Source organism: Globicephala melas, unplaced genomic scaffold (assembly GCF_963455315.2).
Source record: "Globicephala melas unplaced genomic scaffold, mGloMel1.2 SCAFFOLD_612, whole genome shotgun sequence".
NCBI lineage: Eukaryota > Metazoa > Chordata > Mammalia > Artiodactyla > Delphinidae > Globicephala > Globicephala melas.
The window spans coordinates 39,251-56,533 of NW_027207772.1; the positions used below are offsets into that span (position 1 = coordinate 39,251).

The window sequence follows — 17,283 nt, forward strand, 5'->3', positions numbered from 1 at the left end:
GGCCCGCGCTTGGCCCTCCTGCGGTTGCCGCTTCAGCACCAGACTGTCATACACCTGGTAGTTGGCATTGCCTCCCGGGTTCCGGCTGAGTGGCATGAAGGTGGGCGGGGGTGGAGGGTGCTCGGTAGCCTGGACGTCGGGCAGGAGGTGAGAGGGGCGGAGGAGCAGCGCTGAGCTGGGAGCCGGGGCCCGCTGGTCCGAGGCCTCGGCCAGTACCGTGAGGGAGGCGGAGGTGGCCACAGGGCGCCGCAAGGGCAGGATCTCAGCCCATTCGGCCGCCGGGTGCCGCACCTCGTGGGGATCGCGGGAGTAATCCAAGTGTCCCGTGGAGGGATGCAGGCTGCGGTTGGACTCGCTGTGAGCACAGCTGGGGAGGCTACGTCTGTGGGCCGGTGGGGTGTCGCGCTACCAGGCGTCGGGCCGGTAGACCCGAGGCACCAGAGCGGATGGAGGCTCAGAGCCCTCCAGACCCAGACTCCGCCGCGGGCCCAGTTGCCGTCCTTTCGGCCCGCGAGCCCCTCGACCTGCACCTGGCCGCCCCCACCGGCGCCCAGCCCCGGCGCCGCCACCTGTGTGCCGGTGTGTCCCTCCACAGCTCCCTCCGACAAAAGCCCCCCCCACCCCGCCCCTCTGGCGTGTCACCGCGGCCGGGTGCGGGAGCGGGATCGAGGGCAGGGGCCGCTTCCCCGGGCCTGCCGGCCACCAGGGGCGGGGTCCTGAGCTCGGCGGGGGGTGTGGGGGCAAGGGTGGCCTTGCCGGGGCTGAGGGGCCGTGGCGACTCAATGGTGGCTCCCAGTGGCTTCGGGCCAGCTGCTGTCGGGCAGGAGGGCCGGCCCGGGCTGCGGCCGGGCTGCGCCTAGGGCCGCGTGGGCGGGCAGGGCCGATGCCCAAGGGACCGCGGGCCCCGGGCCCTGAAGCCTCCGGGGCCACGTCCCTGTGAGCGACGTGCGGGATCTTGGGCGGGGCGCCAAGCGCCGAAGGGTTTGCTGGGTCACGGCCGCCCTGGGCTGGGAGGTGGTCGCCAAACCCTCCGCCGCCGCCCGATACCCGAGACCTCCGTTGCCCCTGCCTGGGCGGGCGAGGGGGCCCTGCCGGGGCGGGCCGGCCGCCAGGCTGGCGTTAAGGCGCCAGCGCCAGCGAAACTGGGCCTCAAGAGGCCGCCCGCGGTCCCCCGCCCCCGTCTACGGCCATACCACCCTGAACGCGCCAGATCTCGTCTGATCTCGGAAGCTAAGCAGGGTCGGGCCTGGTTAGTACTTGGATGGGAGACCGCCTGGGAATACCGGGTGCTCTAGGCTTTTTGCCTCCCGCTCCGCCCGCCTTCTCCTTTACTCGCCCGCGGCGGGGGCCGCCGGCTCCGCCCCCGCCGGGCCCCGCTGCAGGCCCCACCTCCTCAGGCCCCTCCCACCACGGCGCGCGCCGGCGGGGTCGCTGCCCGCCGGCCCGGCCGGCCAGGCGGCCAGAAGGCGGCCCTGGAAGGCAGGCGCACCCCAGACGCTCCCGGGGTGGCTGGCCCGGACCCAGACTCCGCCGCGGGCCCAGTTGCCGTCCTTTCGGCCCGCGAGCCCCTCGACCTGCACCTGGCCGCCCCCACCGGCGCCCAGCCCCGGCGCCGCCACCTGTGTGCCGGTGTGTCCCTCCACAGCTCCCTCCGACAAAAGCCCCCCCCACCCCGCCCCTCTGGCGTGTCACCGCGGCCGGGTGCGGGAGCGGGATCGAGGGCAGGGGCCGCTTCCCCGGGCCTGCCGGCCACCAGGGGCGGGGTCCTGAGCTCGGCGGGGGGTGTGGGGGCAAGGGTGGCCTTGCCGGGGCTGAGGGGCCGTGGCGACTCAATGGTGGCTCCCAGTGGCTTCGGGCCAGCTGCTGTCGGGCAGGAGGGCCGGCCCGGGCTGCGGCCGGGCTGCGCCTAGGGCCGCGTGGGCGGGCAGGGCCGATGCCCAAGGGACCGCGGGCCCCGGGCCCTGAAGCCTCCGGGGCCACGTCCCTGTGAGCGACGTGCGGGATCTTGGGCGGGGCGCCAAGCGCCGAAGGGTTTGCTGGGTCACGGCCGCCCTGGGCTGGGAGGTGGTCGCCAAACCCTCCGCCGCCGCCCGATACCCGAGACCTCCGTTGCCCCTGCCTGGGCGGGCGAGGGGGCCCTGCCGGGGCGGGCCGGCCGCCAGGCTGGCGTTAAGACGCCAGCGCCAGCGAAACTGGGCCTCAAGAGGCCGCCCGCGGCCCCCCGCCCCCGTCTACGGCCATACCACCCTGAACGCGCCCGATCTCGTCTGATCTCGGAAGCTAAGCAGGGTCGGGCCTGGTTAGTACTTGGATGGGAGACCGCCTGGGAATACCGGGTGCTGTAGGCTTTTTGCCTCCCGCTCCGCCCGCCTTCTCCTTTACTCGCCCGCGGCGGGGGCCGCCGGCTCCGCCCCCGCCGGGCCCCGCTGCAGGCCCCACCTCCTCAGGCCCCTCCCACCACGGCGCGCGCCGGCGGGGTCGCTGCCCGCCGGCCCGGCCGGCCAGGCGGCCAGAAGGCGGCCCTGGAAGGCAGGCGCACCCCAGACGCTCCCGGGGTGGCTGGCCCGGACCCAGACTCCGCCGCGGGCCCAGTTGCCGTCCTTTCGGCCCGCGAGCCCCTCGACCTGCACCTGGCCGCCCCCACCGGCGCCCAGCCCCGGCGCCGCCACCTGTGTGCCGGTGTGTCCCTCCACAGCTCCCTCCGACAAAAGCCCCCCCCACCCCGCCCCTCTGGCGTGTCACCGCGGCCGGGTGCGGGAGCGGGATCGAGGGCAGGGGCCGCTTCCCCGGGCCTGCCGGCCACCAGGGGCGGGGTCCTGAGCTCGGCGGGGGGTGTGGGGGCAAGGGTGGCCTTGCCGGGGCTGAGGGGCCGTGGCGACTCAATGGTGGCTCCCAGTGGCTTCGGGCCAGCTGCTGTCGGGCAGGAGGGCCGGCCCGGGCTGCGGCCGGGCTGCGCCTAGGGCCGCGTGGGCGGGCAGGGCCGATGCCCAAGGGACCGCGGGCCCCGGGCCCTGAAGCCTCCGGGGCCACGTCCCTGTGAGCGACGTGCGGGATCTTGGGCGGGGCGCCAAGCGCCGAAGGGTTTGCTGGGTCACGGCCGCCCTGGGCTGGGAGGTGGTCGCCAAACCCTCCGCCGCCGCCCGATACCCGAGACCTCCGTTGCCCCTGCCTGGGCCGGCGAGGGGGCCCTGCCGGGGCGGGCCGGCCGCCAGGCTGGCGTTAAGGCGCCAGCGCCAGCGAAACTGGGCCTCAAGAGGCCGCCCGCGGTCCCCCGCCCCCGTCTACGGCCATACCACCCTGAACGCGCCCGATCTCGTCTGATCTCGGAAGCTAAGCAGGGTCGGGCCTGGTTAGTACTTGGATGGGAGACCGCCTGGGAATACCGGGTGCTGTAGGCTTTTTGCCTCCCGCTCCGCCCGCCTTCTCCTTTACTCGCCCGCGGCGGGGGCCGCCGGCTCCGCCCCCGCCGGGCCCCGCTGCAGGCCCCACCTCCTCAGGCCCCTCCCACCACGGCGCGCGCCGGCGGGGTCGCTCCCCGCCGGCCCGGCCGGCCAGGCGGCCAGAAGGCGGCCCTGGAAGGCAGGCGCACCCCAGACGCTCCCGGGGTGGCTGGCCCGGACCCAGACTCCGCCGCGGGCCCAGTTGCCGTCCTTTCGGCCCGCGAGCCCCTCGACCTGCACCTGGCCGCCCCCACCGGCGCCCAGCCCCGGCGCCGCCACCTGTGTGCCGGTGTGTCCCTCCACAGCTCCCTCCGACAAAAGCCCCCCCCACCCCGCCCCTCTGGCGTGTCACCGCGGCCGGGTGCGGGAGCGGGATCGAGGGCAGGGGCCGCTTCCCCGGGCCTGCCGGCCACCAGGGGCGGGGTCCTGAGCTCGGCGGGGGGTGTGGGGGCAAGGGTGGCCTTGCCGGGGCTGAGGGGCCGTGGCGACTCAATGGTGGCTCCCAGTGGCTTCGGGCCAGCTGCTGTCGGGCAGGAGGGCCGGCCCGGGCTGCGGCCGGGCTGCGCCTAGGGCCGCGTGGGCGGGCAGGGCCGATGCCCAAGGGACCGCGGGCCCCGGGCCCTGAAGCCTCCGGGGCCACGTCCCTGTGAGCGACGTGCGGGATCTTGGGCGGGGCGCCAAGCGCCGAAGGGTTTGCTGGGTCACGGCCGCCCTGGGCTGGGAGGTGGTCGCCAAACCCTCCGCCGCCGCCCGATACCCGAGACCTCCGTTGCCCCTGCCTGGGCGGGCGAGGGGGCCCTGCCGGGGCGGGCCGGCCGCCAGGCTGGCGTTAAGGCGCCAGCGCCAGCGAAACTGGGCCTCAAGAGGCCGCCCGCGGCCCCCCGCCCCCGTCTACGGCCATACCACCCTGAACGCGCCCGATCTCGTCTGATCTCGGAAGCTAAGCAGGGTCGGGCCTGGTTAGTACTTGGATGGGAGACCGCCTGGGAATACCGGGTGCTGTAGGCTTTTTGCCTCCCGCTCCGCCCGCCTTCTCCTTTACTCGCCCGCGGCGGGGGGGCCGCCGGCTCCGCCCCCGCCGAGCCCCGCTGCAGGCAGTAGTCAAGGTGGGTTTACCTGCCCGAGCAGGAAGCTTGGGCGATGGCAGAAGTGGGAAGAAACTCTTGAGCACAGGTTCTTGGGATCCACGGAGCAGCGCATGCACATGCGATGGGTGCCTACACAGCTGGCTTGCTTGTCTGTGGGGAAAGGCGAGATGGGTCAGGGCCTGGGTTCCTGAGGGGCTGAGAATCAAGGCAGGGATAGAAGAAAGGGGACAGGCCCACATCCCCTGAACCCACGCCGGCGCCCACTCACCTTTGTGGAAAATACGATTGAAAAGTGCCCGCAAGAATCTCTTCAGATGCCTCCAGAGTTGAGGGAAGAAGGGGAGGGGGGAGGCCGGGAGCAGGGTGAGCCCTGAAATCCAACCCTTGTCCCGGTCACACCCCAGCAGCCCTCCCACCTCAGCCCCTTCAAGACCCCAGGGCTCCCCCAACCGCGCTGCACAGATCCTGCCCTGACCATAGTCACCATGTTGATCCCCACGTTGAGCAAGATGAAGCTGACCGGGATCAGAAGAATTGAGTATCCTTGCTCCTGGCATTTCCTGGGGATGGGGCCAGTGAACGGCTCGGCTCGGTAGTAGTTTCGCTCACCCATGGCCGTTGGTCCCAGGACTGCCTGGGCCCTCTGCCCTCCAGTTTTAACTGGGAGCCAGACTGGGTCATAATGGGGCAGGTGGTGAGGTCACAGTGAGGGAGGGGGATGAAAAGGAGGGCCCAGAGTGGCATTCCCTGGTAACCAGGGTCAGGTAAGCTGAGCCTGGACAGTCAAACAGGGCCCGGTGGCCGGCATACATCCCCTCGAGCGGTCATTCATTCGCTCACCGCCCGCTGACTCACTTGTTCAAATGACACATTGCGTCTCTTGGCCCCTCTTGAGACTAGGAAGACCTTGGCCTCAGAGGCCTGCTGAAGGCCTGGCTGGAGTCCAGAGCCTCAGCCTTCTTCATGCCCTTCACTGGGCCTGGAGCTGGACCTGCCCAGATGTGGAACCTCCCAGTTTGGAAGCAACTTCTTGTATGAGGCTCTCTGTGGACAGGGACAGCTGAGACACAGAGGAGGTGCCCAGAGACCAGGGGTTTGGAGTCTGCAGCTGCAGATGTACTTAGTGCATGGTATAGGACCAGGAGGGGCCTGCTGGCAGAACTGTGGCCACTAAACCAAAGGGACCCTCAGGCCAAGAAGGGGACACTGGCTTCTTATTGCAGGAAGCCAAGCGCAGGGACCCAGGCTGGCAGAAGGAGTGGCGCTTCCAAGCCACAGACCACCAATGTTTCCTGGACTCTGGCGCTCTTTATTCCTCTCTCCATGCCCTGCCGCCCCCTGCCCCTGCCCCCACTTGCTGCTGGTAAGTTCATTTTCCCAGTCTGGCTCCCGTGCAGAGAGGGCCTGGAGGCCGAGGTGGAAGGTAGCAGCGAGTTGGCCCGCGCTTGGCCCTCCTGCGGTTGCCGCTTCAGCACCAGACTGTCATACACCTGGTAGTTGGCATTGCCTCCCGGGTTCCGGCTGAGTGGCATGAAGGTGGGCGGGGGTGGAGGGTGCTCGGTAGCCTGGACGTCGGGCAGGAGGTGAGAGGGGCGGAGGAGCAGCGCTGAGCTGGGAGCCGGGGCCCGCTGGTCCGAGGCCTCGGCCAGTACCGTGAGGGAGGCGGAGGTGGCCACAGGGCGCCGCAAGGGCAGGATCTCAGCCCATTCGGCCGCCGGGTGCCGCACCTCGTGGGGATCGCGGGAGTAATCCAAGTGTCCCGTGGAGGGATGCAGGCTGCGGTTGGACTCGCTGTGAGCACAGCTGGGGAGGCTACGTCTGTGGGCCGGTGGGGTGTCGCGCTACCAGGCGTCGGGCCGGTAGACCCGAGGCACCAGAGCGGATGGAGGCTCAGAGCCCTCCAGACCCAGACTCCGCCATGGGCCCAGTTGCCGTCCTTTCGGCCCGCGAGCCCCTCGACCTGCACCTGGCCGCCCCCACCGGCGCCCAGCCCCGGCGCCGCCACCTGTGTGCCGGTGTGTCCCTCCACAGCTCCCTCCGACAAAAGCCCCCCCCACCCCGCCCCTCTGGCGTGTCACCGCGGCCGGGTGCGGGAGCGGGATCGAGGGCAGGGGCCGCTTCCCCGGGCCTGCCGGCCACCAGGGGCGGGGTCCTGAGCTCGGCGGGGGGTGTGGGGGCAAGGGTGGCCTTGCCGGGGCTGAGGGGCCGTGGCGACTCAATGGTGGCTCCCAGTGGCTTCGGGCCAGCTGCTGTCGGGCAGGAGGGCCGGCCCGGGCTGCGGCCGGGCTGCGCCTAGGGCCGCGTGGGCGGGCAGGGCCGATGCCCAAGGGACCGCGGGCCCCGGGCCCTGAAGCCTCCGGGGCCACGTCCCTGTGAGCGACGTGCGGGATCTTGGGCGGGGCGCCAAGCGCCGAAGGGTTTGCTGGGTCACGGCCGCCCTGGGCTGGGAGGTGGTCGCCAAACCCTCCGCCGCCGCCCGATACCCGAGACCTCCGTTGCCCCTGCCTGGGCCGGCGAGGGGGCCCTGCCGGGGCGGGCCGGCCGCCAGGCTGGCGTTAAGGCGCCAGCGCCAGCGAAACTGGGCCTCAAGAGGCCGCCCGCGGTCCCCCGCCCCCGTCTACGGCCATACCACCCTGAACGCGCCCGATCTCGTCTGATCTCGGAAGCTAAGCAGGGTCGGGCCTGGTTAGTACTTGGATGGGAGACCGCCTGGGAATACCGGGTGCTGTAGGCTTTTTGCCTCCCGCTCCGCCCGCCTTCTCCTTTACTCGCCCGCGGCGGGGGCCGCCGGCTCCGCCCCCGCCGGGCCCCGCTGCAGGCCCCACCTCCTCAGGCCCCTCCCACCACGGCGCGCGCCGGCGGGGTCGCTCCCCGCCGGCCCGGCCGGCCAGGCGGCCAGAAGGCGGCCCTGGAAGGCAGGCGCACCCCAGACGCTCCCGGGGTGGCTGGCCCGGACCCAGACTCCGCCGCGGGCCCAGTTGCCGTCCTTTCGGCCCGCGAGCCCCTCGACCTGCACCTGGCCGCCCCCACCGGCGCCCAGCCCCGGCGCCGCCACCTGTGTGCCGGTGTGTCCCTCCACAGCTCCCTCCGACAAAAGCCCCCCCCACCCCGCCCCTCTGGCGTGTCACCGCGGCCGGGTGCGGGAGCGGGATCGAGGGCAGGGGCCGCTTCCCCGGGCCTGCCGGCCACCAGGGGCGGGGTCCTGAGCTCGGCGGGGGGTGTGGGGGCAAGGGTGGCCTTGCCGGGGCTGAGGGGCCGTGGCGACTCAATGGTGGCTCCCAGTGGCTTCGGGCCAGCTGCTGTCGGGCAGGAGGGCCGGCCCGGGCTGCGGCCGGGCTGCGCCTAGGGCCGCGTGGGCGGGCAGGGCCGATGCCCAAGGGACCGCGGGCCCCGGGCCCTGAAGCCTCCGGGGCCACGTCCCTGTGAGCGACGTGCGGGATCTTGGGCGGGGCGCCAAGCGCCGAAGGGTTTGCTGGGTCACGGCCGCCCTGGGCTGGGAGGTGGTCGCCAAACCCTCCGCCGCCGCCCGATACCCGAGACCTCCGTTGCCCCTGCCTGGGCGGGCGAGGGGGCCCTGCCGGGGCGGGCCGGCCGCCAGGCTGGCGTTAAGGCGCCAGCGCCAGCGAAACTGGGCCTCAAGAGGCCGCCCGCGGCCCCCCGCCCCCGTCTACGGCCATACCACCCTGAACGCGCCCGATCTCGTCTGATCTCGGAAGCTAAGCAGGGTCGGGCCTGGTTAGTACTTGGATGGGAGACCGCCTGGGAATACCGGGTGCTGTAGGCTTTTTGCCTCCCGCTCCGCCCGCCTTCTCCTTTACTCGCCCGCGGCGGGGGGGCCGCCGGCTCCGCCCCCGCCGAGCCCCGCTGCAGGCAGTAGTCAAGGTGGGTTTACCTGCCCGAGCAGGAAGCTTGGGCGATGGCAGAAGTGGGAAGAAACTCTTGAGCACAGGTTCTTGGGATCCACGGAGCAGCGCATGCACATGCGATGGGTGCCTACACAGCTGGCTTGCTTGTCTGTGGGGAAAGGCGAGATGGGTCAGGGCCTGGGTTCCTGAGGGGCTGAGAATCAAGGCAGGGATAGAAGAAAGGGGACAGGCCCACATCCCCTGAACCCACGCCGGCGCCCACTCACCTTTGTGGAAAATACGATTGAAAAGTGCCCGCAAGAATCTCTTCAGATGCCTCCAGAGTTGAGGGAAGAAGGGGAGGGGGGAGGCCGGGAGCAGGGTGAGCCCTGAAATCCAACCCTTGTCCCGGTCACACCCCAGCAGCCCTCCCACCTCAGCCCCTTCAAGACCCCAGGGCTCCCCCAACCGCGCTGCACAGATCCTGCCCTGACCATAGTCACCATGTTGATCCCCACGTTGAGCAAGATGAAGCTGACCGGGATCAGAAGAATTGAGTATCCTTGCTCCTGGCATTTCCTGGGGATGGGGCCAGTGAACGGCTCGGCTCGGTAGTAGTTTCGCTCACCCATGGCCGTTGGTCCCAGGACTGCCTGGGCCCTCTGCCCTCCAGTTTTAACTGGGAGCCAGACTGGGTCATAATGGGGCAGGTGGTGAGGTCACAGTGAGGGAGGGGGATGAAAAGGAGGGCCCAGAGTGGCATTCCCTGGTAACCAGGGTCAGGTAAGCTGAGCCTGGACAGTCAAACAGGGCCCGGTGGCCGGCATACATCCCCTCGAGCGGTCATTCATTCGCTCACCGCCCGCTGACTCACTTGTTCAAATGACACATTGCGTCTCTTGGCCCCTCTTGAGACTAGGAAGACCTTGGCCTCAGAGGCCTGCTGAAGGCCTGGCTGGAGTCCAGAGCCTCAGCCTTCTTCATGCCCTTCACTGGGCCTGGAGCTGGACCTGCCCAGATGTGGAACCTCCCAGTTTGGAAGCAACTTCTTGTATGAGGCTCTCTGTGGACAGGGACAGCTGAGACACAGAGGAGGTGCCCAGAGACCAGGGGTTTGGAGTCTGCAGCTGCAGATGTACTTAGTGCATGGTATAGGACCAGGAGGGGCCTGCTGGCAGAACTGTGGCCACTAAACCAAAGGGACCCTCAGGCCAAGAAGGGGACACTGGCTTCTTATTGCAGGAAGCCAAGCGCAGGGACCCAGGCTGGCAGAAGGAGTGGCGCTTCCAAGCCACAGACCACCAATGTTTCCTGGACTCTGGCGCTCTTTATTCCTCTCTCCATGCCCTGCCGCCCCCTGCCCCTGCCCCCACTTGCTGCTGGTAAGTTCATTTTCCCAGTCTGGCTCCCGTGCAGAGAGGGCCTGGAGGCCGAGGTGGAAGGTAGCAGCGAGTTGGCCCGCGCTTGGCCCTCCTGCGGTTGCCGCTTCAGCACCAGACTGTCATACACCTGGTAGTTGGCATTGCCTCCCGGGTTCCGGCTGAGTGGCATGAAGGTGGGCGGGGGTGGAGGGTGCTCGGTAGCCTGGACGTCGGGCAGGAGGTGAGAGGGGCGGAGGAGCAGCGCTGAGCTGGGAGCCGGGGCCCGCTGGTCCGAGGCCTCGGCCAGTACCGTGAGGGAGGCGGAGGTGGCCACAGGGCGCCGCAAGGGCAGGATCTCAGCCCATTCGGCCGCCGGGTGCCGCACCTCGTGGGGATCGCGGGAGTAATCCAAGTGTCCCGTGGAGGGATGCAGGCTGCGGTTGGACTCGCTGTGAGCACAGCTGGGGAGGCTACGTCTGTGGGCCGGTGGGGTGTCGCGCTACCAGGCGTCGGGCCGGTAGACCCGAGGCACCAGAGCGGATGGAGGCTCAGAGCCCTCCAGACCCAGACTCCGCCATGGGCCCAGTTGCCGTCCTTTCGGCCCGCGAGCCCCTCGACCTGCACCTGGCCGCCCCCACCGGCGCCCAGCCCCGGCGCCGCCACCTGTGTGCCGGTGTGTCCCTCCACAGCTCCCTCCGACAAAAGCCCCCCCCACCCCGCCCCTCTGGCGTGTCACCGCGGCCGGGTGCGGGAGCGGGATCGAGGGCAGGGGCCGCTTCCCCGGGCCTGCCGGCCACCAGGGGCGGGGTCCTGAGCTCGGCGGGGGGTGTGGGGGCAAGGGTGGCCTTGCCGGGGCTGAGGGGCCGTGGCGACTCAATGGTGGCTCCCAGTGGCTTCGGGCCAGCTGCTGTCGGGCAGGAGGGCCGGCCCGGGCTGCGGCCGGGCTGCGCCTAGGGCCGCGTGGGCGGGCAGGGCCGATGCCCAAGGGACCGCGGGCCCCGGGCCCTGAAGCCTCCGGGGCCACGTCCCTGTGAGCGACGTGCGGGATCTTGGGCGGGGCGCCAAGCGCCGAAGGGTTTGCTGGGTCACGGCCGCCCTGGGCTGGGAGGTGGTCGCCAAACCCTCCGCCGCCGCCCGATACCCGAGACCTCCGTTGCCCCTGCCTGGGCGGGCGAGGGGGCCCTGCCGGGGCGGGCCGGCCGCCAGGCTGGCGTTAAGGCGCCAGCGCCAGCGAAACTGGGCCTCAAGAGGCCGCCCGCGGCCCCCCGCCCCCGTCTACGGCCATACCACCCTGAACGCGCCCGATCTCGTCTGATCTCGGAAGCTAAGCAGGGTCGGGCCTGGTTAGTACTTGGATGGGAGACCGCCTGGGAATACCGGGTGCTGTAGGCTTTTTGCCTCCCGCTCCGCCCGCCTTCTCCTTTACTCGCCCGCGGCGGGGGCCGCCGGCTCCGCCCCCGCCGGGCCCCGCTGCAGGCCCCACCTCCTCAGGCCCCTCCCACCACGGCGCGCGCCGGCGGGGTCGCTCCCCGCCGGCCCGGCCGGCCAGGCGGCCAGAAGGCGGCCCTGGAAGGCAGGCGCACCCCAGACGCTCCCGGGGTGGCTGGCCCGGACCCAGACTCCGCCGCGGGCCCAGTTGCCGTCCTTTCGGCCCGCGAGCCCCTCGACCTGCACCTGGCCGCCCCCACCGGCGCCCAGCCCCGGCGCCGCCACCTGTGTGCCGGTGTGTCCCTCCACAGCTCCCTCCGACAAAAGCCCCCCCCACCCCGCCCCTCTGGCGTGTCACCGCGGCCGGGTGCGGGAGCGGGATCGAGGGCAGGGGCCGCTTCCCCGGGCCTGCCGGCCACCAGGGGCGGGGTCCTGAGCTCGGCGGGGGGTGTGGGGGCAAGGGTGGCCTTGCCGGGGCTGAGGGGCCGTGGCGACTCAATGGTGGCTCCCAGTGGCTTCGGGCCAGCTGCTGTCGGGCAGGAGGGCCGGCCCGGGCTGCGGCCGGGCTGCGCCTAGGGCCGCGTGGGCGGGCAGGGCCGATGCCCAAGGGACCGCGGGCCCCGGGCCCTGAAGCCTCCGGGGCCACGTCCCTGTGAGCGACGTGCGGGATCTTGGGCGGGGCGCCAAGCGCCGAAGGGTTTGCTGGGTCACGGCCGCCCTGGGCTGGGAGGTGGTCGCCAAACCCTCCGCCGCCGCCCGATACCCGAGACCTCCGTTGCCCCTGCCTGGGCGGGCGAGGGGGCCCTGCCGGGGCGGGCCGGCCGCCAGGCTGGCGTTAAGGCGCCAGCGCCAGCGAAACTGGGCCTCAAGAGGCCGCCCGCGGCCCCCCGCCCCCGTCTACGGCCATACCACCCTGAACGCGCCCGATCTCGTCTGATCTCGGAAGCTAAGCAGGGTCGGGCCTGGTTAGTACTTGGATGGGAGACCGCCTGGGAATACCGGGTGCTGTAGGCTTTTTGCCTCCCGCTCCGCCCGCCTTCTCCTTTACTCGCCCGCGGCGGGGGCCGCCGGCTCCGCCCCCGCCGGGCCCCGCTGCAGGCCCCACCTCCTCAGGCCCCTCCCACCACGGCGCGCGCCGGCGGGGTCGCTCCCCGCCGGCCCGGCCGGCCAGGCGGCCAGAAGGCGGCCCTGGAAGGCAGGCGCACCCCAGACGCTCCCGGGGTGGCTGGCCCGGACCCAGACTCCGCCGCGGGCCCAGTTACCGTCCTTTCGGCCCGCGAGCCCCTCGACCTGCACCTGGCCGCCCCCACCGGCGCCCAGCCCCGGCGCCGCCACCTGTGTGCCGGTGTGTCCCTCCACAGCTCCCTCCGACAAAAGCCCCCCCCACCCCGCCCCTCTGGCGTGTCACCGCGGCCGGGTGCGGGAGCGGGATCGAGGGCAGGGGCCGCTTCCCCGGGCCTGCCGGCCACCAGGGGCGGGGTCCTGAGCTCGGCGGGGGGTGTGGGGGCAAGGGTGGCCTTGCCGGGGCTGAGGGGCCGTGGCGACTCAATGGTGGCTCCCAGTGGCTTCGGGCCAGCTGCTGTCGGGCAGGAGGGCCGGCCCGGGCTGCGGCCGGGCTGCGCCTAGGGCCGCGTGGGCGGGCAGGGCCGATGCCCAAGGGACCGCGGGCCCCGGGCCCTGAAGCCTCCGGGGCCACGTCCCTGTGAGCGACGTGCGGGATCTTGGGCGGGGCGCCAAGCGCCGAAGGGTTTGCTGGGTCACGGCCGCCCTGGGCTGGGAGGTGGTCGCCAAACCCTCCGCCGCCGCCCGATACCCGAGACCTCCGTTGCCCCTGCCTGGGCGGGCGAGGGGGCCCTGCCGGGGCGGGCCGGCCGCCAGGCTGGCGTTAAGGCGCCAGCGCCAGCGAAACTGGGCCTCAAGAGGCCGCCCGCGGCGCCCCGCCCCCGTCTACGGCCATACCACCCTGAACGCGCCCGATCTCGTCTGATCTCGGAAGCTAAGCAGGGTCGGGCCTGGTTAGTACTTGGATGGGAGACCGCCTGGGAATACCGGGTGCTGTAGGCTTTTTGCCTCCCGCTCCGCCCGCCTTCTCCTTTACTCGCCCGCGGCGGGGGGGCCGCCGGCTCCGCCCCCGCCGAGCCCCGCTGCAGGCAGTAGTCAAGGTGGGTTTACCTGCCCGAGCAGGAAGCTTGGGCGATGGCAGAAGTGGGAAGAAACTCTTGAGCACAGGTTCTTGGGATCCACGGAGCAGCGCATGCACATGCGATGGGTGCCTACACAGCTGGCTTGCTTGTCTGTGGGGAAAGGCGAGATGGGTCAGGGCCTGGGTTCCTGAGGGGCTGAGAATCAAGGCAGGGATAGAAGAAAGGGGACAGGCCCACATCCCCTGAACCCACGCCGGCGCCCACTCACCTTTGTGGAAAATACGATTGAAAAGTGCCCGCAAGAATCTCTTCAGATGCCTCCAGAGTTGAGGGAAGAAGGGGAGGGGGGAGGCCGGGAGCAGGGTGAGCCCTGAAATCCAACCCTTGTCCCGGTCACACCCCAGCAGCCCTCCCACCTCAGCCCCTTCAAGACCCCAGGGCTCCCCCAACCGCGCTGCACAGATCCTGCCCTGACCATAGTCACCATGTTGATCCCCACGTTGAGCAAGATGAAGCTGACCGGGATCAGAAGAATTGAGTATCCTTGCTCCTGGCATTTCCTGGGGATGGGGCCAGTGAACGGCTCGGCTCGGTAGTAGTTTCGCTCACCCATGGCCGTTGGTCCCAGGACTGCCTGGGCCCTCTGCCCTCCAGTTTTAACTGGGAGCCAGACTGGGTCATAATGGGGCAGGTGGTGAGGTCACAGTGAGGGAGGGGGATGAAAAGGAGGGCCCAGAGTGGCATTCCCTGGTAACCAGGGTCAGGTAAGCTGAGCCTGGACAGTCAAACAGGGCCCGGTGGCCGGCATACATCCCCTCGAGCGGTCATTCATTCGCTCACCGCCCGCTGACTCACTTGTTCAAATGACACATTGCGTCTCTTGGCCCCTCTTGAGACTAGGAAGACCTTGGCCTCAGAGGCCTGCTGAAGGCCTGGCTGGAGTCCAGAGCCTCAGCCTTCTTCATGCCCTTCACTGGGCCTGGAGCTGGACCTGCCCAGATGTGGAACCTCCCAGTTTGGAAGCAACTTCTTGTATGAGGCTCTCTGTGGACAGGGACAGCTGAGACACAGAGGAGGTGCCCAGAGACCAGGGGTTTGGAGTCTGCAGCTGCAGATGTACTTAGTGCATGGTATAGGACCAGGAGGGGCCTGCTGGCAGAACTGTGGCCACTAAACCAAAGGGACCCTCAGGCCAAGAAGGGGACACTGGCTTCTTATTGCAGGAAGCCAAGCGCAGGGACCCAGGCTGGCAGAAGGAGTGGCGCTTCCAAGCCACAGACCACCAATGTTTCCTGGACTCTGGCGCTCTTTATTCCTCTCTCCATGCCCTGCCGCCCCCTGCCCCTGCCCCCACTTGCTGCTGGTAAGTTCATTTTCCCAGTCTGGCTCCCGTGCAGAGAGGGCCTGGAGGCCGAGGTGGAAGGTAGCAGCGAGTTGGCCCGCGCTTGGCCCTCCTGCGGTTGCCGCTTCAGCACCAGACTGTCATACACCTGGTAGTTGGCATTGCCTCCCGGGTTCCGGCTGAGTGGCATGAAGGTGGGCGGGGGTGGAGGGTGCTCGGTAGCCTGGACGTCGGGCAGGAGGTGAGAGGGGCGGAGGAGCAGCGCTGAGCTGGGAGCCGGGGCCCGCTGGTCCGAGGCCTCGGCCAGTACCGTGAGGGAGGCGGAGGTGGCCACAGGGCGCCGCAAGGGCAGGATCTCAGCCCATTCGGCCGCCGGGTGCCGCACCTCGTGGGGATCGCGGGAGTAATCCAAGTGTCCCGTGGAGGGATGCAGGCTGCGGTTGGACTCGCTGTGAGCACAGCTGGGGAGGCTACGTCTGTGGGCCGGTGGGGTGTCGCGCTACCAGGCGTCGGGCCGGTAGACCCGAGGCACCAGAGCGGATGGAGGCTCAGAGCCCTCCAGACCCAGACTCCGCCGCGGGCCCAGTTGCCGTCCTTTCGGCCCGCGAGCCCCTCGACCTGCACCTGGCCGCCCCCACCGGCGCCCAGCCCCGGCGCCGCCACCTGTGTGCCGGTGTGTCCCTCCACAGCTCCCTCCGACAAAAGCCCCCCCCACCCCGCCCCTCTGGCGTGTCACCGCGGCCGGGTGCGGGAGCGGGATCGAGGGCAGGGGCCGCTTCCCCGGGCCTGCCGGCCACCAGGGGCGGGGTCCTGAGCTCGGCGGGGGGTGTGGGGGCAAGGGTGGCCTTGCCGGGGCTGAGGGGCCGTGGCGACTCAATGGTGGCTCCCAGTGGCTTCGGGCCAGCTGCTGTCGGGCAGGAGGGCCGGCCCGGGCTGCGGCCGGGCTGCGCCTAGGGCCGCGTGGGCGGGCAGGGCCGATGCCCAAGGGACCGCGGGCCCCGGGCCCTGAAGCCTCCGGGGCCACGTCCCTGTGAGCGACGTGCGGGATCTTGGGCGGGGCGCCAAGCGCCGAAGGGTTTGCTGGGTCACGGCCGCCCTGGGCTGGGAGGTGGTCGCCAAACCCTCCGCCGCCGCCCGATACCCGAGACCTCCGTTGCCCCTGCCTGGGCGGGCGAGGGGGCCCTGCCGGGGCGGGCCGGCCGCCAGGCTGGCGTTAAGGCGCCAGCGCCAGCGAAACTGGGCCTCAAGAGGCCGCCCGCGGTCCCCCGCCCCCGTCTACGGCCATACCACCCTGAACGCGCCCGATCTCGTCTGATCTCGGAAGCTAAGCAGGGTCGGGCCTGGTTAGTACTTGGATGGGAGACCGCCTGGGAATACCGGGTGCTCTAGGCTTTTTGCCTCCCGCTCCGCCCGCCTTCTCCTTTACTCGCCCGCGGCGGGGGCCGCCGGCTCCGCCCCCGCCGGGCCCCGCTGCAGGCCCCACCTCCTCAGGCCCCTCCCACCACGGCGCGCGCCGGCGGGGTCGCTCCCCGCCGGCCCGGCCGGCCAGGCGGCCAGAAGGCGGCCCTGGAAGGCAGGCGCACCCCAGACGCTCCCGGGGTGGCTGGCCCGGACCCAGACTCCGCCGCGGGCCCAGTTGCCGTCCTTTCGGCCCGCGAGCCCCTCGACCTGCACCTGGCCGCCCCCACCGGCGCCCAGCCCCGGCGCCGCCACCTGTGTGCCGGTGTGTCCCTCCACAGCTCCCTCCGACAAAAGCCCCCCCCACCCCGCCCCTCTGGCGTGTCACCGCGGCCGGGTGCGGGAGCGGGATCGAGGTCAGGGGCCGCTTCCCCGGGCCTGCCGGCCACCAGGGGCGGGGTCCTGAGCTCGGCGGGGGGTGTGGGGGCAAGGGTGGCCTTGCCGGGGCTGAGGGGCCGTGGCGACTCAATGGTGGCTCCCAGTGGCTTCGGGCCAGCTGCTGTCGGGCAGGAGGGCCGGCCCGGGCTGCGGCCGGGCTGCGCCTAGGGCCGCGTGGGCGGGCAGGGCCGATGCCCAAGGGACCGCGGGCCCCGGGCCCTGAAGCCTCCGGGGCCACGTCCCTGTGAGCGACGTGCGGGATCTTGGGCGGGGCGCCAAGCGCCGAAGGGTTTGCTGGGTCACGGCCGCCCTGGGCTGGGAGGTGGTCGCCAAACCCTCCGCCGCCGCCCGATACCCGAGACCTCCGTTGCCCCTGCCTGGGCGGGCGAGGGGGCCCTGCCGGGGCGGGCCGGCCGCCAGGCTGGCGTTAAGGCGCCAGCGCCAGCGAAACTGGGCCTCAAGAGGCCGCCCGCGGCCCCCCGCCCCCGTCTACGGCCATACCACCCTGAACGCGCCCGATCTCGTCTGATCTCGGAAGCTAAGCAGGGTCGGGCCTGGTTAGTACTTGGATGGGAGACCGCCTGGGAATACCGGGTGCTGTAGGCTTTTTGCCTCCCGCTCCGCCCGCCTTCTCCTTTACTCGCCCGCGGCGGGGGCCGCCGGCTCCGCCCCCGCCGGGCCCCGCTGCAGGCCCCACCTCCTCAGGCCCCTCCCACCACGGCGCGCGCCGGCGGGGTCGCTCCCCGCCGGCCCGGCCGGCCAGGCGGCCAGAAGGCGGCCCTGGAAGGCAGGCGCACCC

The 17,283-nt window shown here is 71.4% G+C and overlaps 11 non-coding genes across 11 annotated transcripts; all 11 read left to right on the top strand.

The window, feature by feature from the left end:
* Positions 1–1,179: 1,179 nt before the first annotated feature.
* Positions 1,180–1,298, top strand: LOC132596094 (5S ribosomal RNA). Its single transcript, XR_009562195.1, has one exon. It is a non-coding gene; the product is annotated as a 5S ribosomal RNA (ribosomal RNA).
* A 931-nt stretch (positions 1,299–2,229) lies between these two features.
* On the top strand, positions 2,230–2,348 carry LOC132596112 (5S ribosomal RNA). The gene has a single exon (XR_009562213.1). It is a non-coding gene; the product is annotated as a 5S ribosomal RNA (ribosomal RNA).
* Positions 2,349–3,279: 931 nt separating this feature from the next.
* Positions 3,280–3,398, top strand: LOC132596113 (5S ribosomal RNA). Its single transcript, XR_009562214.1, has one exon. It is a non-coding gene; the product is annotated as a 5S ribosomal RNA (ribosomal RNA).
* A 931-nt stretch (positions 3,399–4,329) lies between these two features.
* Positions 4,330–4,448, top strand: LOC132596114 (5S ribosomal RNA). Its single transcript, XR_009562215.1, has one exon. It is a non-coding gene; the product is annotated as a 5S ribosomal RNA (ribosomal RNA).
* A 2,695-nt stretch (positions 4,449–7,143) lies between these two features.
* LOC132596115 (5S ribosomal RNA) lies at positions 7,144–7,262 on the top strand. Its single transcript, XR_009562216.1, has one exon. It is a non-coding gene; the product is annotated as a 5S ribosomal RNA (ribosomal RNA).
* Positions 7,263–8,193: 931 nt separating this feature from the next.
* On the top strand, positions 8,194–8,312 carry LOC132596116 (5S ribosomal RNA). The gene has a single exon (XR_009562217.1). It is a non-coding gene; the product is annotated as a 5S ribosomal RNA (ribosomal RNA).
* A 2,695-nt stretch (positions 8,313–11,007) lies between these two features.
* LOC132596117 (5S ribosomal RNA) lies at positions 11,008–11,126 on the top strand. Its single transcript, XR_009562218.1, has one exon. It is a non-coding gene; the product is annotated as a 5S ribosomal RNA (ribosomal RNA).
* A 931-nt stretch (positions 11,127–12,057) lies between these two features.
* Positions 12,058–12,176, top strand: LOC132596118 (5S ribosomal RNA). The gene has a single exon (XR_009562219.1). It is a non-coding gene; the product is annotated as a 5S ribosomal RNA (ribosomal RNA).
* Positions 12,177–13,107: 931 nt separating this feature from the next.
* Positions 13,108–13,226, top strand: LOC132596119 (5S ribosomal RNA). The gene has a single exon (XR_009562220.1). It is a non-coding gene; the product is annotated as a 5S ribosomal RNA (ribosomal RNA).
* A 2,695-nt stretch (positions 13,227–15,921) lies between these two features.
* Positions 15,922–16,040, top strand: LOC132596147 (5S ribosomal RNA). The gene has a single exon (XR_009562248.1). It is a non-coding gene; the product is annotated as a 5S ribosomal RNA (ribosomal RNA).
* Positions 16,041–16,971: 931 nt separating this feature from the next.
* Positions 16,972–17,090, top strand: LOC132596121 (5S ribosomal RNA). Its single transcript, XR_009562222.1, has one exon. It is a non-coding gene; the product is annotated as a 5S ribosomal RNA (ribosomal RNA).
* The last annotated feature ends 193 nt before the right edge of the window (positions 17,091–17,283 follow it).